Consider the following 18,096-nt stretch of genomic DNA (forward strand, 5'->3'; position numbering starts at 1 on the left):
AAATCGTATTTACAGTTATTCTTCTTTTCTTTTCCCCCCTCTCCTGTGACATTTTCTCCAAATCGGAAAATGAAGTGTAAGTCGAGCCCTGCCTCGGGCGGCCCTCGGTCTTCGCTTTCCGACTCCGGGTCCGGGAATGGGATGCGCAGCCCCCGGCGGTGCTCACCCCGGGAGACCGGGTGGGGCCCGTGCCCAGCGCCGCGGGCCCGGGGAGGCCGGAGAGCGCGCGAGGCCGAAGTCCGGCTCCGCCCGGGGTGCGGGTGGCGCTCCGCGGGTCGCCGGCCTCGCCGCGGGTTCAAGTGCATCCCCGGGGCTGAGCCAGCGGCTGCGCGAACGAGCTCTCCCCTGCGCGGCCCCCTACGAAGTTCAGTGCGCTCGGCTGCGGTCGGGACCCCTCTCCCAGCGGCACGGCGCGCGCCGCCCGGGTGGACACCGGCCTGCGCTCCCCCGGCCCGCCCCGGGCCCACGGCCGCGGGGCTCCCTCGGGCCCAGCGTGGAGGCTCCGCCTGGGAAGAAGTCCGACTTCCTCTCCGCGCCGCGCCGAGTGGAACCCGGCATCGGCAGGAAATTGCTCGATCGCCCAGCCTGCGCTCTCGCAGTCAGCCCTCGCTTTGCTGAAGAGAATCAGCTCCCACCAAAGTCTTGCCTCCCCTCCCCCGAAAGCCCCTCACAGGTTTGTAAAGAGGGGTGCGAGGTCCGAAAAGTGTCTGTGGTCTAGGAGAAAGACGTCAGCGACGGTGCCCAGCGAAAACTAGGTGCTTTTTAGCTAGAGATCATCAACGGGCCGCGTCTTGTTTCGCAGTTCCAAAATGATGCAGAAGCTGCCCACCGAGGAGTCAGTGTTAGGAGCGTCTTAACTAGAAGTTAATAAAATAGGAAATAAATGGGCAGTGACACATTTCTTGGCATCATGGTTGCTCAGGGATGTCCAAGATTTTAAGCTGCATTTAAGAATTGGCTACATTTTGCCAGAAAGTAAATATTTTTAAGTAAACCCGTTGCTAAAGCTCAGAAGAGGTAAGTTAAAGTTACCACGTAAGATCCTCCAGTTTTCTTCAGAATCATGCACAGGTTACTAGGATGAGGAGGCCTTATTTTTTAAATTTTCCACATGGCAAGAGCATCTGATTTTTATGTGCCAGTGTATGTTCAGGACAATTGGAGCACCCAAGGATCTTTTTGATAAGCAATGTGCACTTGGTACTTCTAGCCTAAAAAATAAATGTCATGTATAGCGGTGATTATTGCCCCATGTTTAAGATTTACTTTGTTATAAGTCATATGAAAAAGTTTAGTTTGACTATTTCTTTTTTTAAAACCCTTATTTATTGTCATTTTCAAATTTTTGAATTTGAAATAGCCTGGCCTGGAGCAACAGTTCAAACAGCAAATCGGTCTGTTTGAATGTGGTTTGACATTTGCTGTCAAAGGCTTTGAGAGCTAATAAAAACAGTATTAAAAGGAATGGATATAAATAATAAAATTCCTTTTTGACTCCGCGTGCCTGCCTGGGGGGAAGGGACAGATGACAAGTGGGCGACCCTTCTCTGAGCCATTCCCTGCAAACAGCAACGGGATCGGTGTTCCCTTTGAAAACGAAGGGAAAGTATGTTTATGGAAGTACAGAAACAAATATTTTACTACATAGGATTTTCTTAATAGTTCAGACTAAAAGTTTTGTATTTAAACTCTTATGATAAACATTTCTCCATAGGTTTATGAAGTTCCAAAGGAAGCTTTATACCGGTAGTATTTTCTTCTATGTTCACATTTCAAGATTGAAGTTCATCTGTCCTTCAGAAAAATATTTTCATAATTATGAAAACAAAACCATGACTAGTATTTTTAACTCTCTTCAGGTAGATATATGATTGCTGTAATTTTTTAAAAATTTAAACTAGATTAGTACGACCCTACTCAAGGAGTCTAGTGGAGGGAAGAGAATTTCCAAATCTATAAAATGCAGTCTATATAAAATTGTAGTATCTAAGGTTTTTGTAAAGAAACTTGGGAATTAGTACATTTTAAATGAATATGAAAACATGTCTTAAAGGGGTTCTGTCAATACCCACTTCCAAATGAAAAAAATCTGTTTTCCATTTTATAGAAATACTATAATCAGATATAAGAAAGTTATTAGTATAATAACAGTTCTGTCATAATGATGGATTCTTTTGAATGTATTATGAAGAGAAAAGAATATTCTCAGCCCTTTATGTGTTTGAGGTACTTGAAGAGGCAAGAAGTTTGTAAAAACTTTACTACTGAAATCTGTAGGAACATTAAAATGTGCAATTGTAGTTACAGTCAGTTATGTTTTAAGTGACTGAGAAGTATTTTTTCCAACTGCTTATTAAACTTTGAAAATTTCATGTGTTCTTTAATTAGTATCTTTCTTTTAAATCTTCCAAGTATTTTGTTATATTAGCTATATGACAAAAGACACAAACTTGTTGCATTTTACTTTCTGCATGAGCAGCAGAGAAATATTTTAGCTTGATCTTCTTTCATATATACACAGGGTAAAACTGAACATATGCTTTGTTGGAGTAAAAAACAATTCAAGTTCATTTTTCTCTCCAAAACCTGACATCAATCCTCATTTCATAGTTTTTATGCACAGAAACCCCTACTGAAATCAATTTGGACATGCCAGTTTGTAGGGAAATTTTAGACAAAGTTTTTTATGGAAGAATATATATAAAGTTATAAAATAGCTAATAGTCAAAATTAAAAGAGGAGGTATACTTGTAACATTGACTCATCTGGATGATCATTTTAAAGGTAGTTTTGTATTCAGGAAGGATTTTCTTGTGCTCTTATGAATTTATGAATATCGAAATTATTCCACCCTGCAACTTAGAAACTCAATAACCAGATGCCAAATTTATGATTTATGTATTTTTAAGGTGACTGAGGCTAAGGATATGAGAAGCAGATTGGCTTCATGAAAAAAAGCAGGCATTTAAAATTGTATTTTAAAATACAAACATAATTTCTGTTGCTGACAGAAATCTTGTGGCCAGCTCATCAGTTTTCCAGATCAGTTTTACAGCAGCATGTAAAAACTACCTTTTCCACATTAGAAGTTTATATTTAAGTTTCCTTAACTGCAAAATCACTCTAAAACTGAGTGTTTTATGTTAAGGACTGTTTCGTGCGCTGGTCCCATCGATTACATATGAATGTATAAAAATCTTGTTTAAAGACTAGTAAAAATGAGAAAATTCCAAGTCAAGGTGGTTAATTTCATTCATAATTCATCCCGAGTGTCTGATTTAGGAGTTGCAAACGGTTTACAGCTATACATACAAAATAAGTTGACTTGCTTTGTAAGCAGGGAAGCAGAGTTAACTTTGACCTCTTTGCTCAGTGAGGCTTAGGTTGATAAAACTGTGGAATGTAGAGTCAGCTTTTTGGTTCCCCAAGAATTTTCTAATCTCAGTCCTTTTTTGGGTTTTCATTCTTTGAAACCATAAACACGGAAGGACAACTTGTGTTCTGAGATGGGGTTGACTTTCACCCACCCATTTCCCTCCCGCTTACACATTTGTTCAGTAATTTTTCTGAGCAGTAGGGTAACAACAGAGACTCTGCAGTGAAAAAATAGCACCCACCACATCTCTGTGCTCCTCAGCCATCCCTATCCCCAAGGCCTCCTCTTATTCTTAGCAAGCTGGGCAAGAATTTAGTCCTCACACTTACATGGTTCAAACTGCTATATCTACAGCCCTACGAGTTTTTGAGATTGGCAAGAAATCCATCTAGAATTTGCATTGAGCTGGGAAAAACTTAGGGAGCCCTGTGCCTTGATATATTGGGAGCTTCCAGGCTGTCTTTCAAACCTGAAGCAACCCATCTGCTCGTTTTCCAAGGCTGCATTGTAGCCTGATGCCTCCTTCCCTTCGTTTTAATGTCCAGGAACACATTAAAACATTTTCATAGAGTTCCTTAAGCATTCTGCGTAATTGTAATTTTAAACCGGGCTAATTTTAAGGGTGAAAACTGGCCCAGAGAGAGTCTTTACGCAGTAACTTCAATCTGATGGGAACTCAAGTGACTTTTTAATAAGATCTTGAAAAGGTGAGTTTCCGGTGGCAAAGGGTAGAGACGGATCTGCAGGACCAGTTAATACCCACCGAACACGCTTCATTAAGCTGGAACAAACATGATGCTGAATTACTGGCTCCCTGTTTTCCTGAATGTAGGTCATTTTGGGTCCTTACAATTTAACATTTGCAGGGATTTCCTGTCTTTAAAGTACAGCAGTTTGTCACCTGTTTGGATAGCCTCCTTAAAAGCTGGGGCTCTGTTCCTACTTTGAAAGACTCAGTGACTCCATGTTCCCCGGCTAGAGTTTTCCAGCTCACTGAGAGCAGTGATGCCCGCAGGTGTGGGGCTCTTCTTCACAAGCTGGTGCCTGTAGATCCTGTATCACCAAGCTTCATTCCTCTAGGTGAGAGCCTACAAGAAAACCCCGGAGCCATGCGCTCACCTGGGTGAAGCCATAAAGAGGTAAGCTTTCATAATGAGGGGCCATATATCAAAATTCATAGCTTTTGAGAACCGGAATAACTGGTGCTCAGGCATCAGAGTCTCATGCTAGAGCAAAACAGAGCAATTGGGGCCAAATGTGCCATAGTGGGTGAGACCCATTAAGTACACATCCCTCGCTTTACTGTGTTTCGCGGATATTGGTTTTTTTACAAATTGAAGGTTTGTGGCAACGCTGCATCAAGCAAGTCTCTTGGCACCAGTTTCCCAATAGCATTTGCTCACTTTGTGTGTCTGTGCCACATTTTGGTAATTATTCCCATATTTCACACTTTTCCATTATTATTATATTTGTTACGCAGATTTGTGATCAGGGATTACGATTCACTGAAAGCTTAGATAATGGTTAACATTTTTTAGCAATGAAGTTTTTTTTGATTAATGTATGTGCTTTGCATTTTAGACCTAATGCTATTACACGCTCAATAGATTGCAGTATAGTGTAAACAGAACTTTTATATGTACAGGGAAACTAACAAATTCATTTGACTCATTTTATCGTGATACTCATTTTATTGCAGTGGTCTGGAATGGAACCCAAACTATGACTGAGGTATGCCTGCTATGACCTGCATTTAAACGTGCTTTTAAAAAAATGAATTATTTTTACTTAAGAATGCATACTATTTCATCACCTTTATGGCATGGTAGGTCATACAGTTAAATATTTCTAGTGAAAATTTGCCTATTTAATTTAAAAAACTCCATTTACAAATGAACACTATGATGGAAGACAGCTGCCAATCATTTCTGGGACCGTAGGTATGCTTGTTTTTACCAAATGATGCAACACGTGCCTCTTTGTAAACCATAGCACATCCTACAAATGAAAGCTGTTTGCATATACTTAAGTGACTCTGTTTGCTTTTAGCACATCCACCACTTAATCTGTTAGTTAGGCACATCCACCAGCTAGTCACCACAAACACTCAACTTCCTCTCTTTTGAAGAGGTTCACTAGTTGCTTGAAAAACTGGGCATGAATAAGGCATCTTCACAGTACCCCTGGCCAAGTGCTTTCATCTTAATATTAAGTAAACATTTAAAAGTTCATGAATTTGGGGGGCTTTTCAGAGAACTGGACTCATATGTACATGAAATTAAGATATTCTGATTAAGTGAGAGTGAAAATAAAAGATTTCAATACAGTTCTGGTTCAAGATTATGATCAAATAGAGAAGAAAGAAGAGAGAAATTGAGCAAGGAATGTAAGGCTAAATCTGTATGCGATTCTTACATAGTGACTTGGAAAGCAATTTTGATGACTAGGCATTTTCTTTTGGTAGATATTAATCACTCTGATCCATTTAATTTCTCTGGAAGAAATTGTAGCCACTGTAACTGAGTCTTCCCTACTAGGCTAGTTTGCTTTCTAACCAGTAGCATGGGAATAATCTAGAAAAAATGTCACCTTTGCAAAATATCCATCCAAAGGGCACACTTCTCATATCTGCCACCAAGCAAGTGGTGCCCAGTCCAGCCAAGGGGGCAGATCAGATTCATGCATTTGTCTAAGGTTTTTCAGTGATGGGTTTCCTGGTCCCTGCTCAACTATAAGCCAAGGGGGTATGAGTTTCAGCATGGATTCTATATCTACCAAATGAAAATTCTATCTTTAGTTACACACTTCTGCACCTTTCACATGGGTAAAATGTTCCAATTATTCCTTGATTGCATCATAGATGATAGGAGAACAAGACAGGTGGAAATAGGGTACTGAACAGCTGAATATCTCTGCAAACTCAGAGCACTTAAAAACACTTTGAAGTCACACAGCTGCTCTTTCTTTTTTTAATTGTCTTCACTGAAACTCCAAAACCCCCACAATCTCTACCTTAAAAGCATCAGGAGTATTTTAATTGGGTAATAACCATCCATATTTTCCTTCTGATAAATTTAAATGAATTAAGAATGAAATTTTATGATGATTATAAACTCTATTACTGACCCAGGGGACAAGAACAATTATGAAAAATATGTCCTACATATTTGGTATGAATATGAATTTAGACTTTTAAACTGTTCATCTCAAATGCTCGAGCAACTTATTAAAGCTTATAAAATAATAGTCACATAATGATAACAGGGTAACTTATATCATGATTGCTATTCTATCATCAATATTGCAGCAGGCCTCATGCCAAATACTGAAGCTGACTTGCTCTTTGCCTATTGGGCTTATGACAAAAATAGGTACATTGTAGATGTAATAGATTTTCTGTATCTGAGGTCCCTTTTTGGTCAGTGATTGCTTTAAAAGTGCTTTTAACACATATCACATCTGCCCCCCTTCTTCCCATCCTGCTCCTTTTTCTTCCTCTTGTTTTTGTTTTATATTTTTCTTCTTTTCTTCTCCAGTTAAAATGGCAAATCGTGAGACAGAAACTTGATTGCTGAAATAAGTGAAAAACTAGTGAATTGGACTTTGACTACTAACTATTGGGAATGGATCTGTTCAAAATGAAACTTTACTAACAAGCAGCTAGTTGAGGACAAGTTCACTTTCCATGAACAAAAATCCTCATTTGAAAGTAGCTGAAGCTAGGCTAAGGAGAGTCCTCTTGGAGAGCAAGAGCTTCTAGCTTTGAGTCAATGCTACCTGCCAGCCTTCATGATTTGGTAACTCCCATGGTGAACTCTCTGAGTGAACTGAAGATGACAAGGGAAATTGCCAGATTTCCACGATGTGGGCAAAAATGGGTGTGCTAAATGGATGTGCTGTATCTACATTTGACTTAGGCTCGGCCCTGTAGAGTCTTGGCAATTGCCGTTCAAAAATTTATTGTATGTTAGCAAAATTAAGCCCTTTAAAGTATACTATTTAAGTGCAGGCAGTTTATTCCACTGAAGTTATTGGTACTTTGTAGTATGACCTGACTCTGTTATGACTGTATAGCATGTTACCAAAGATTTAACCTCTGCCCATTGGCCTGGTTTTGTTGTTCCAGCTCTGCTGTGTGACCTCTGGTAAATAACTTAACTGGTCTGAGCATTGGTTTCCTCATTTACAAAATGAAGGCAGTAATGCCTCTTCACAATATTTGGGTATTAAATGGCCTAATATTCTTAAAGTGTCTGGAACACAGTTCATAGTCGGTAAATATTTGTTAATGGAGTTGCAAGGGGAAAAATAAGATTGAATCTTTGATCTTATAGTTTTTCACTACCTAAAATTTTAGGGATCATTGAAGAAAAGAGAACATCTAAATGTACAGTTGTAACACTAGCATCTCATTTACATTCAGAAATATAGCCCTGAACTCAAACTTGAGATTTCAGTTTTAGCCAACTTTCCCTCCTCCCACCACAACCTAAAGGAAAATATTTTTGTGGTACACAAAAGAATGTAACTCTTTTCACTCAAAGTGATAACCTTTAAGTAGACAAGTCAGGTAAAAAAAAAAAACCCAAAGGCCCTAAGTACATAATTTCTTTGCAGAAAGGAAAGAACAAATAAGGGAAAAGAATTTGCTAATTCACTTTGGGGCCTGTGGGTAACCTAAGAATGGCAAAGTATCTGTAGCTTTCTTCTAATTTGCATTTTTTTAAAAACTTCTTCTGGGAAGTGGTTTCATATGCTAAGATTCATTCCATGATTATTTTTTATGGCCAAGGTCACATAATGATAACAGGGTAACTTATATCATGATTGCTATTCTATCATCAATATTGCAGCAGGCCTCATGCCAAATACTGAAGCTGACTTGCTCTTTGCCTATTAGGCTTATGACAAAAATAGGTGTATTGAAGATGTTAACAGATTTTCTGTATCTGAGGTCCCTTTTTGGTCAGTGATTTTTTTAAAAGTGCTTTTAACACATATCACATCTGCCCCCCTTCTTCCCGTCCTGCTCCTTTTTCTTCCTCTTGTTTTTGTTTTACATGCACAGTATAAATTTATGCATGTAAGGACCTAAAAGAGAATAGAATGAATGCTGACACACACAGCAGTGTGACTGGCATCCCCATCAGGTGGTAATGGACCCACAAAATAAATTTAGGGTAATTGTTGTATAGTTTAAGCAAGAGAGGACCTACAATAACTTTAATGTCTGAGCATATTTTAACAGTCTGATGAACGCTTGATCTAGACCAGCAATGTGAAGCCCATTCATTGTTGTCTTTCTCAACAAGGCCTAAGTAAGACATAAAATCTTCACTGAAAGATCATTTCTGCAATATACTAAGATTTTTGAAGTGGAGTCAGGAGATACAGCACTATTTTACACAGATCCATTCAATGGTTTTTAAGAACTAATGAAAAGATGCTAGAAGAATATATGAATAAAGTGACCATTGATGAATTTGCTTAAACTCTCATATGACAGCAACAGGAAGAAACGCTATGACATCTTGCTCTAGACACAGCTGCTCCTGCACAGTTCACCCCATTACCTTGGATAGCAAAACTGATCATATTGATCATTTGTGCTGTTGGCCAAATATCACTGAAGTTTGGTTTTCCAGTCCTACTGGATATTCTTGTGGCAACTGCCTAATCTGGGGCTATTTTTGAGATTTGCATTTAAATTTAGCTTATTCTGCCTTTGGTCTTTACAAGTGCCAGGTCATCTTAGAGGCTTTCCAGTCCTTTTTGTTGGTGGTGGGTTTTTTTTTTTTGCTTGAGTTCACTCAACCAGATTATAGACAGATAATAATTTTAAAGCTCTGTTCTTCCCCTGTTTCCCCCTGCTGACCTACATATGCCTAGATGTCCTTATATATATATAATGTGGCTCTTTAAAGAGTTATTTTAATATTGTGAAATATCATTTTATATTCAATAATCTGGACCTAAATCAACTGGGACTCTTTGGAGACCCTAGTATATTCACCTTCTTTCCCTAGGTAGGCGGGAAGAGAGTGGGTGGCATCCTCCTTTGCAAGGAGAGGATATTCTGTTGGGGCAATGAGGTATCAGGCCATTTAAGAAAGTAGCCCATTAAGAACTAAATTGTGTGGTGTGTACCTTAGTGATTTAGATAAAAGGAAAGAAATGTCAATGAGGACAAAAAGAGACGTGAATGGATTCTCTGGAGGAGGTGGGTTGCACCTGCGTTTGGGACAGGTGGTGGTTTTGGTTGGATGGAAAGAACCTTTCCATTAAGGGGAACCTGGTGGGTGAAAATGCTGAGGCAGGAAGGAACAATATGTTCCTAGAACTGTAAGGACATCAAGAAAACACTTTCATCTGTACTCTTTGTGCTTAGTGTTTGTTCAGAGACAGCTAGTCCTCACAGGGACACATCTGAGTCTGTACATAGTGAGGTCTACTTCACGGTAGCATTTCATCTTGCTTCTCTCAAATCTGGTTAAAATGCCATTCTGGATCATGTCATTTCCCCACTGAAAACTCCTGCATGTCTCCCCATTGCTCTGTCTCCTATTGATGGCTTGTGGGGCCTTCCCAGCCCACCCATCCCCCTGTCCCCTGGCCACTTGAACTGTATGCCACCTCTGGACCCTTCCAATTCTCAGAGCCCAGCTTCAGCCACCGAGAATGCACCATATACTTTCTTGTCTCTGGCACTTCACAGAAGCTTAGGTCTCAGTTCAAATGTCCTATCTGCAGGGAGGCAGGTGAAGCTTGGCTGCCATCCACTCCCATAGCCTCCTGTGGCGAACATATCTTGTTTTAGTATGTTCTTTAATGTCTGTCTTTCCCAGGAGACCATGAACTCCTTGCGATAAGAGACCAAGTTTGGTTTGACCATGAATGGTTAGCACAGAGCCTGGCCCCAATCATTCATTCACTCATTCAGAAATTCCTATTAAACATCATGCACCAGGTCCTAATGCAACAGGAAGCAAAACAAGCAAAAACTGTCTTGTGCTTACATTCTGCCTGGGGAGACAGACACTAAAACTAGGCAAAATAAAGTATATGGTATGTATACACTTATAATCTAGTAATAAATGCTTCAAAGAAAAGTAAAGAGGAGGTGGGGGGAGAGAGAGAAAGTGCCTGGCACAGGAGCAGCTTTCAGTGGGGTGGCCAGGGAAGGCTGCATGAAGATGGTGACATTTGAGCAAAGAGCTGCAGTTGGCGATGGGATGCGTTGTGCAGATCCTGGGGAGGAGCAGGCAGCCGGAGGATACGACAGGAGCAGAGGCCAGGGCTGGTGGGCCCAGGTGTGTTCAGAACTCAGAGGGCTGGAGGGCAGAGAGCAAGGGGGAAGGAGGGAGGACGTGAGGTCAGAGCATGAGGAGCATGGTGAGGGAAGGACATCAGTCATGCACTGCTGTTTGCTATTTCCTAATATGTACCCTTTGGACTGGGAGACACAGAGGGATTAGGCTGTGTCATTTTCTGCTTTAAAGACCTTTATGTGACAATTTTAATGATTTAAAACAATGCTAGTAATTCAACATGGAACAAAGCTCAACTATCATAAGCTTGTTGAGTAAAAAGAGATCAACACAATCAAGCATTCTCTGCGCCCCCACAACTCTCTTATGCAAAATGCAAAAGGACCACATGACATAAAGAGCACATGCCCCCAACTAGAGTTATTTGCAGGAGATTCATGACTGGAAGTAAGTGACTTCAGTTACCAAAGAGTTTTATTTTAGAATCCACCTTCATAGAAGAAGGCAGGGGAGTACATGATTATGTAATAATAACAATTTAGAAATAGTTATGATTTTGTTGTCCTTTTGTCTCAGTACTGTAGGGGTCTTGTTCTCTGGACACTGCTGGTATAACTAGCAATTAAAGCAGTTTATCAGGTGACATTCAGCACCCTAACTAATGAAATGCAGAGTTCGTGTACAGGGGAGGAGTGTTTAGCCATGCCCGAAAGGGGGTGCAAGTGGAAGGAATTCCTTTTCTGAAACACCTCTCCATAGCTGCAGACTGCAGAGTTTGTAACTTGTGGAGGTCACACAAATCCCTTCTGTCCAGGACATCTGGCCCGGGCTAACGGTGCGGAACGTCACTCAGCACGCTTGATGGGCTCCCCAAGCCACCCACACCCAGTCAGCACACACCACACACCAGTTTTCCTTCTCTCAACACTTGGCCGCCAGCCATTTGGACCCAATGAATGGAGTCTCCTAAGCATAAGATACATAAGAATTAAGGTCTGACGTCTACTATGTCTTTTTCAAAACCGGCAAACTCTCATCACAAAAACAGCTTTCCAAGCCTAGAGTTTGATTTCATCTCCTTCATAACAAAGCAAATATTCATAACATTTGTCCAGAATCTAGGCTACATCAAAATTCCCTGCCTGCCATAAACACAGGACATGGCACAGAGAGTATAAACACCCTAAAGAAAGAAGTATTACTGTGCAGAGAGCTGCTGGTGATGGGGAACTTCTTAGCAAGAGGGAGATGGGAGGAGACAAGTATCTGTGAGGGAGATAGCTATGCCTCTGTTCTAACCCAAGGCTCAGTTTGTGAGGTACTGACTGCTTCTCAACATGTTAACCCCTTGGCAAGTGCATGAGGTCTGGGGCCTTCCTTGCTATTCTCTGGCCTCCACCTTTTGTCACTGTTCCTGAAGGTAGCTAAGGTTCAGTTTGGCCTAAAATCCTGTGGCACTTAGAGCTACAAGATCAAAGTGCATCATAGGCATTTGGGCTAATGCCAGCAAAGCTCAGATTGTGGCTCAAACGGGACTTTGAGTGCCCTCTCAGCCAGGGCTGGCTGGGTTTGATCTTGAACTACACACATTTGCAGAGTCTCAGGTCCCTTGTTGATAAGCCCTGCTTGGCAGAGTCCTACTTTAATTAACGTGGCCCTTGGGTTGGTTCGATTTCCCACGTTTCAGCACCTCACCGGGTGTAACCTTATCTTTCCATTTCATACCCATGATGGATCTGAAGCAGCACAGGTGAAGTTTGTCTTTGACTTGACAGCTGGATTACTTCCAGATTTCCCAACCATGGAAGAAAAGTCCCAAATCCCAGCTCTTCTTATCATTTGACATTTTATGGAGCAGTCACAGTGGGTGAGATGCTAACTGTTAGACATGGTTCCAGTAAAATGAACTTACTGCCTAAAAGTTTATTCATGTAGTGTGTTAGAGGCAATGGAAACAAATGACAAGTGGTACTTGGGAGTGATGGCAAGGTGTCTCAGAAGCTTGGAAAGAGGGCAAGTGGTTGCCCTCTAAGCATTAAGCTACTTAAATAATTGCATTTAATTGAACGAGACAAAATGTTTTGTTATCCTTTGGGGAAAACAGTTTCAGTGGAAACAGGAGGATAGTGCAGTGTCCTGAGGAATACAGTTCTGCCAGATGCTTCTCAAATCAGTTTGAGACCCTTTGCCAGTCAGTGCCCACTGACCTTTGTTTATATTTGCATTTCTATGAAACATTTTTTTTAACCCATGAAACTCCATCACCACCCGCACAAGTTTTTTGTTTTAAGTCATACTTACAGCACACAAAGAAACTTATTTACAAAACATACCTCCTCTGGAAATACAGCAAGGCCTGAGCTAAAGAAAGAGCATGCCCTCAGATAAAGTGCACCAGACACAAAATCAGTGATCAGAGAGGCAGAGTTTTGTGATTTGTCTAGAGCTGCCCGATGAAAGGGACAGAGATGTGGGCACGGAGGGGAATCCTGCTGTCATCAGAGGTTGTTTATGTGTGTGACTGGAAGTGTTATCGGTGCATCCTCTAATACTGTCCACTCTCCCTCTGCAGATTTTTGAATGATGATGCAGCTTCTCAGAGAGTGTGTTAGCAGGTGAGTGTTGCTGTGGATACAAGAAAAGCTATTCTGCATCCTGGAAAGGATTATCCTCTACTACAGAGAGTCAACATTTTCATTTTTCATCCATTTCTTGTGAGTTAACTAGAGGATCACAATCTCTGAATACCCTGAAAAGCACTGGGTCCAAGTAATGGCTTTGCCACTTACTAGATGTACATAGTCTTACACTGGGCTCTATGCCTCATTTTCTTCATTTGTATTTTGGGGTTTCTACAACTTCATGGGATTGCTGCAAGTATTAAAAAGATAACATGCTTAGTGTCTGTCACATCATAGTGTTTCACAAATATATTTCATATTAAATTTTTTTTCTATTATGATTGCTTATTTCAGAGAGCAATAGGCATCAACATGATTTTACAATGGGCTAGAGCTCTTTAAACATGTTCCTTTAGAGGCCATTGTTAGCAAAATGCTTTTTAAATTCTCCAGTGCAAAGATACAGCCAAGCATTCACAGCAGTCACTTCCAAGTGTCCCTCATTTTGCAAAATCCAAAGAGGATATAAATATAGTTCTTGCTTTAGGAGTCTTACTCACTGGTTATATGATGTCAACATTACCCAGTCAGTGAAGGTCACAATGGATTTTTTTTTAATGAAAGGTAAGAACAAAGTAAGGGTGTAGTTATTTAGGCTGTCACATCTTCTCTCTTATAAGACCAAATATTTGTGAGTGATGCAGAGTTGGGAACATAAAATATCAGTTCTCTAACCTTGGCTCTACTAGTGAAAAACATACAGTTGCCTTTGAACAGTTAATGATTTTTAAAATTTATTTATTATACATTTAGAAGTCTGTCAGGTTTTTTTTCTTTATAAACTTGCATTATGTTTTCCAGTAAATAGACGCAGAAAGTGAAAAACCAACACTTAAGTTAGACTTGGTGACATTTAACCCACAAACATTACAAAGCTACCAAAAGGAGTTTTCTGATGCAAGCCATGTGCAGGTGAAGAAAGGAGGACCCCCATAATAATGAGGCCTGATATATCCTGTAGCCACCCATCAATTCTGTGGGCGGCTGACCTGGGTAAGGGACTGACGAGTGACTGTTGCTGGTCCCAGTCTTTCTGGGTTCTTTCCGTTTGGTTGACTAATGGTTCTGTCTACATACTGCACAGTCACCAGTAACGAGGCTTCCTCTGCCGGGATCACTACTGTTGGGAGGACCAGATCTCTGGACATGGCGAAGACTCAGGACCCCGTGGAATGGGAATCCTTAACAAATTATATCTGTGTCTTGAACCAGGAGCCATATTCTGGGTACTTCCTCAGACTCTCAGTTTAGGAGTAACCACTCCCAGTCGTGGCTACCAAATTTAAGTACCTATGTTACAAGTTTTCAAGGTTCCCTAAGACTATCAAAGCACTAACTTCTGGAAAAAAATGATTGTGGGGTAAGAGTTGGGTGGAGGGTCACCAGTGAGGCTGCCTTGGTAGATACTACAAAAGATTTGATTTTTAGATTTATAGAAGAAAAGGGGAAATCTGAGAACAGAATCAAATGTCTCATAATGTAGGGGGAGGGGAATCAATGACCTGGGTTAGGTAGACATTCAGAAAAATACTCAGGGTTCTAGTTTTCTTCTATGACTTTGGGTGACACCACGTATCCAAGGCACAGCTTCGTCTTCATGAAGGGGAGTTTAATGGTGCCTCCTCTACCTCACATGATGCTGTTAAAGCGAAATGAGTGATGATACTTGTAAAAAGCGAAAGAATGTCTATACATATGCAAGATTTCTATCTTCTCCCCTAGACTGTGAGCTTCTAGAAGCCAGACCTTGCATCTTTATACCTGAACACCTGCTGTATAGTGGGCAGGCATTTAATCTTGAGTGATTGGATATGCTGATTTTTCAAGTGCTTGGTTCTGAGGAAGACAGTTGCCATTGGAGGTGCTGAGGGAACCCAGTGGGAGGAACTGGGTCCTGGAAGGGAACACCAGTGGCTTAGAGTGTGCAAGTGAGAAGTGAGCCCCTAAGAAGCTGTTGCTGTCTGTGACTATAGAGAAATGGGAAATTTAGATTGGGAGAGTTACGGCCTAAAGGATTCCTGCCGAGGTCTTTATGCTAACAGGAACTTGTGGGAGAAGGCTCCAGAGCTCTGATGCTGTGAATGCCTGCCAGAGTGAAGCAGGAAAGTCAGGTGAAATCGGTTAGGCTGTTCCGCTCAGTGTGGCTGAGGGTGATGGATGGCTCGGTGTGCTGTTTATCTAGTGCATGTTGGTATTTCACCTCTGTTTTCATTAGACTGATGGTAAGGTAATAATTCTTTCCTCTGGCTGAAAAAATCTGTCTTCAGTCATTTGTTGATCTTCTTGAATGGGCACTTCAGGTGCAGAGAAGTCACCCTGAAGGAGATTGTGAGTGAAAACTTAAATAATGCTGGTCAGCATCCGCAGAGCTTGCAGGCAGCACGGGCATCCACTAGACTTGCCATGGTTCTTAAGTGCACAGGGTCAGCCGCACTCGCCCAAGGAAAATCAGCCTCATGAATGGCACAAGGAGATCACACCTGCTGGGAGCAAGGAGTGGATGTCACACATTTTGCTTGCAAAACGTCAAGCTTATATGTAAATTAAATTAAATTAAGGCAGCACAGTCTTCATGGAGCGTTTCCCTGAAACAGTGCATTGCCACAGGACATGCCCCAGACTGGGATTCAAGAAATCTCCTCTAGGGTTCTCCCTCCAGGTGGATTCATAGTATTTCTATGCCTCAAGTTTTTCATCTCTCAAAGATAATAATAGTATTTGTGGTGGTTTCCACTGAAGACTCTTATTGAGATAACACAGCTTTTAGTTTTTCTCCAAGGCTAGTGGGAACAAACTGAAAAGCATGGCAAGTCCCCCCAGTGGCCAAGACAGGTCCTTCCAAGGAGTGTTCTGGGCTTGTGAGCTGATGACCAGGCACTAGGACCTCCGCTCACAGAGCCCATGTCGTGGCTCCATCTGGAGACCACCTGCTGAAAAGTTCCACCCATGTAGTAGAGTGTGGCCGGGCTCCTGGGAGAGAGGGGCAGAGTCTTAGACTGTGGGTCTCAACTTGGGTCTCCCATTCAGAATGAGGCTCCTTTCCTTCCCATCAGCCTATGGAGGCAGCCCATCCAATGTCTCTGTACCACAGGCCACTTGCCTTGAAAAATGGTTCTTATTTAATATAATGAGGGTGAACATATATCCTGATTTGTCCTTAATGATCTAGTTCAAGCTTTTTGTGCCAGATAAATATTGTAGCACTCCCATTAACTCTCAAAAGTGTTTGGGTTTGGGCAGTAAATTATGACACCCAAATACAACAGATTAATTTTTCTGAAGACATCATCTCCACCCCCAACAAATGCCTCATATGTATCACAGATATCCCCTCTGCCATCACTTCAGTTGGTTCATGATACACAGATACAAATAAACTGTTATAGATAATTTCCCCACTGTAATCTGTATTCATCAATATCATTTTCAGGGTACTCCTGACTTGAGCAGGGGAGTCATTATCAAGAGTTGTGGTTAATAAAATGTGATGCTTCTAATGAGGAGGGATTTCCCCCCAAATAATTTTGTGAGGATCAACTAACATAACTCTTGTGAAGTGCCAATCAAATAGAATCTGAAATTGCAATGTCAACTAAAGAATTACTTTATTCACTCATTCTTCAATTAAGCAATTATTCAACAAATATTTGCACAATGTTTCCAGGCACTGTGCTCAAAACTGGAAATATAAAAATGAAAGACAATCTCTGACCTCAAGGCATTTATAGAGAATGAGGTAAAGAGACAAGCCAGTGAGAACAATCTGGCTATGGTACAACAAGAGCACAGGTAGAACAAGAGAACCTAACTTGGAGGTTGTGATGAAGGAAGGCTTCCGAGAGGCACTGCTGTGGAATGAGTCTTGTAGGACACGTAGGAGTTAGCCAAGAGAGAAAGATATGAAAGAGTTTTCTTTTGGATCTTTTCTAATATTAGAAAATAAAATAACATAGATAAATGTAAAAGTCAGGAAACTTTCTTTTGTTTGAACATTGCTGTCTTCCTGTTGATTCTAAAGCAAGCTGTTGCTAAGAGCTGAGCTTCTGGTCTGGGGGTCTCAGTGGCTGAATAAGCCACTCATGGTGAGGAGACTCTTAAAAAGCCAGAATTATATAAAAGCACTTTCCAGTAGTGATTTGTGATCTTCATATGGGATTTTAAATTTTCTAATAACCATATCACAAAAGTAAAAGAAACAGGTGATATTCATTTTAATAATATGGTGTATTTAACCTAATATTTAACCCAGAATATTATCATTTTAACACATAATCAATATAAAACATGAAATATTTTGCAATATTGTTTTCACAGTAAGATTTTAAAATCCAGTGTATTTTACACTTTGAGCACATTTCAATTCAAGCACATGTGGCTAGTGGTTCTCATATTGAACAGTACAGTTTAATAACATCAAATCCACTGTAATCACAAATGAAAATGAACCCAAAGTATCCTGGCTGGGCTTAGTTATAACTATTAACTCCTTCATTTATATAAATAGCACACACTTCTTCAACAGGGAGAAACAAAGATTCTATGAAGATATATGTTCTGTCCTAGGTATTTCTCTTCTACCTGACAGCCAAAATTTATGATGACAGGCCCTATATGTCATGATCAGACTAAGATACCGTCTTCGAAATACAAACGCTTTCATTGTGGGTGCAGCCAAAGCACTTTGGGCTTCACAGGCTCGTTGTCAGTTCCATTCTTACAGGGGCCAGTTTGTGATTGTGAATCTGTGATACAACTCAAAACTAATTCGTTC

The sequence above is a fragment of the Manis pentadactyla genome, chromosome 6, assembly GCF_030020395.1.
Source record: "Manis pentadactyla isolate mManPen7 chromosome 6, mManPen7.hap1, whole genome shotgun sequence".
Taxonomy (NCBI): Eukaryota; Metazoa; Chordata; class Mammalia; order Pholidota; family Manidae; genus Manis; species Manis pentadactyla.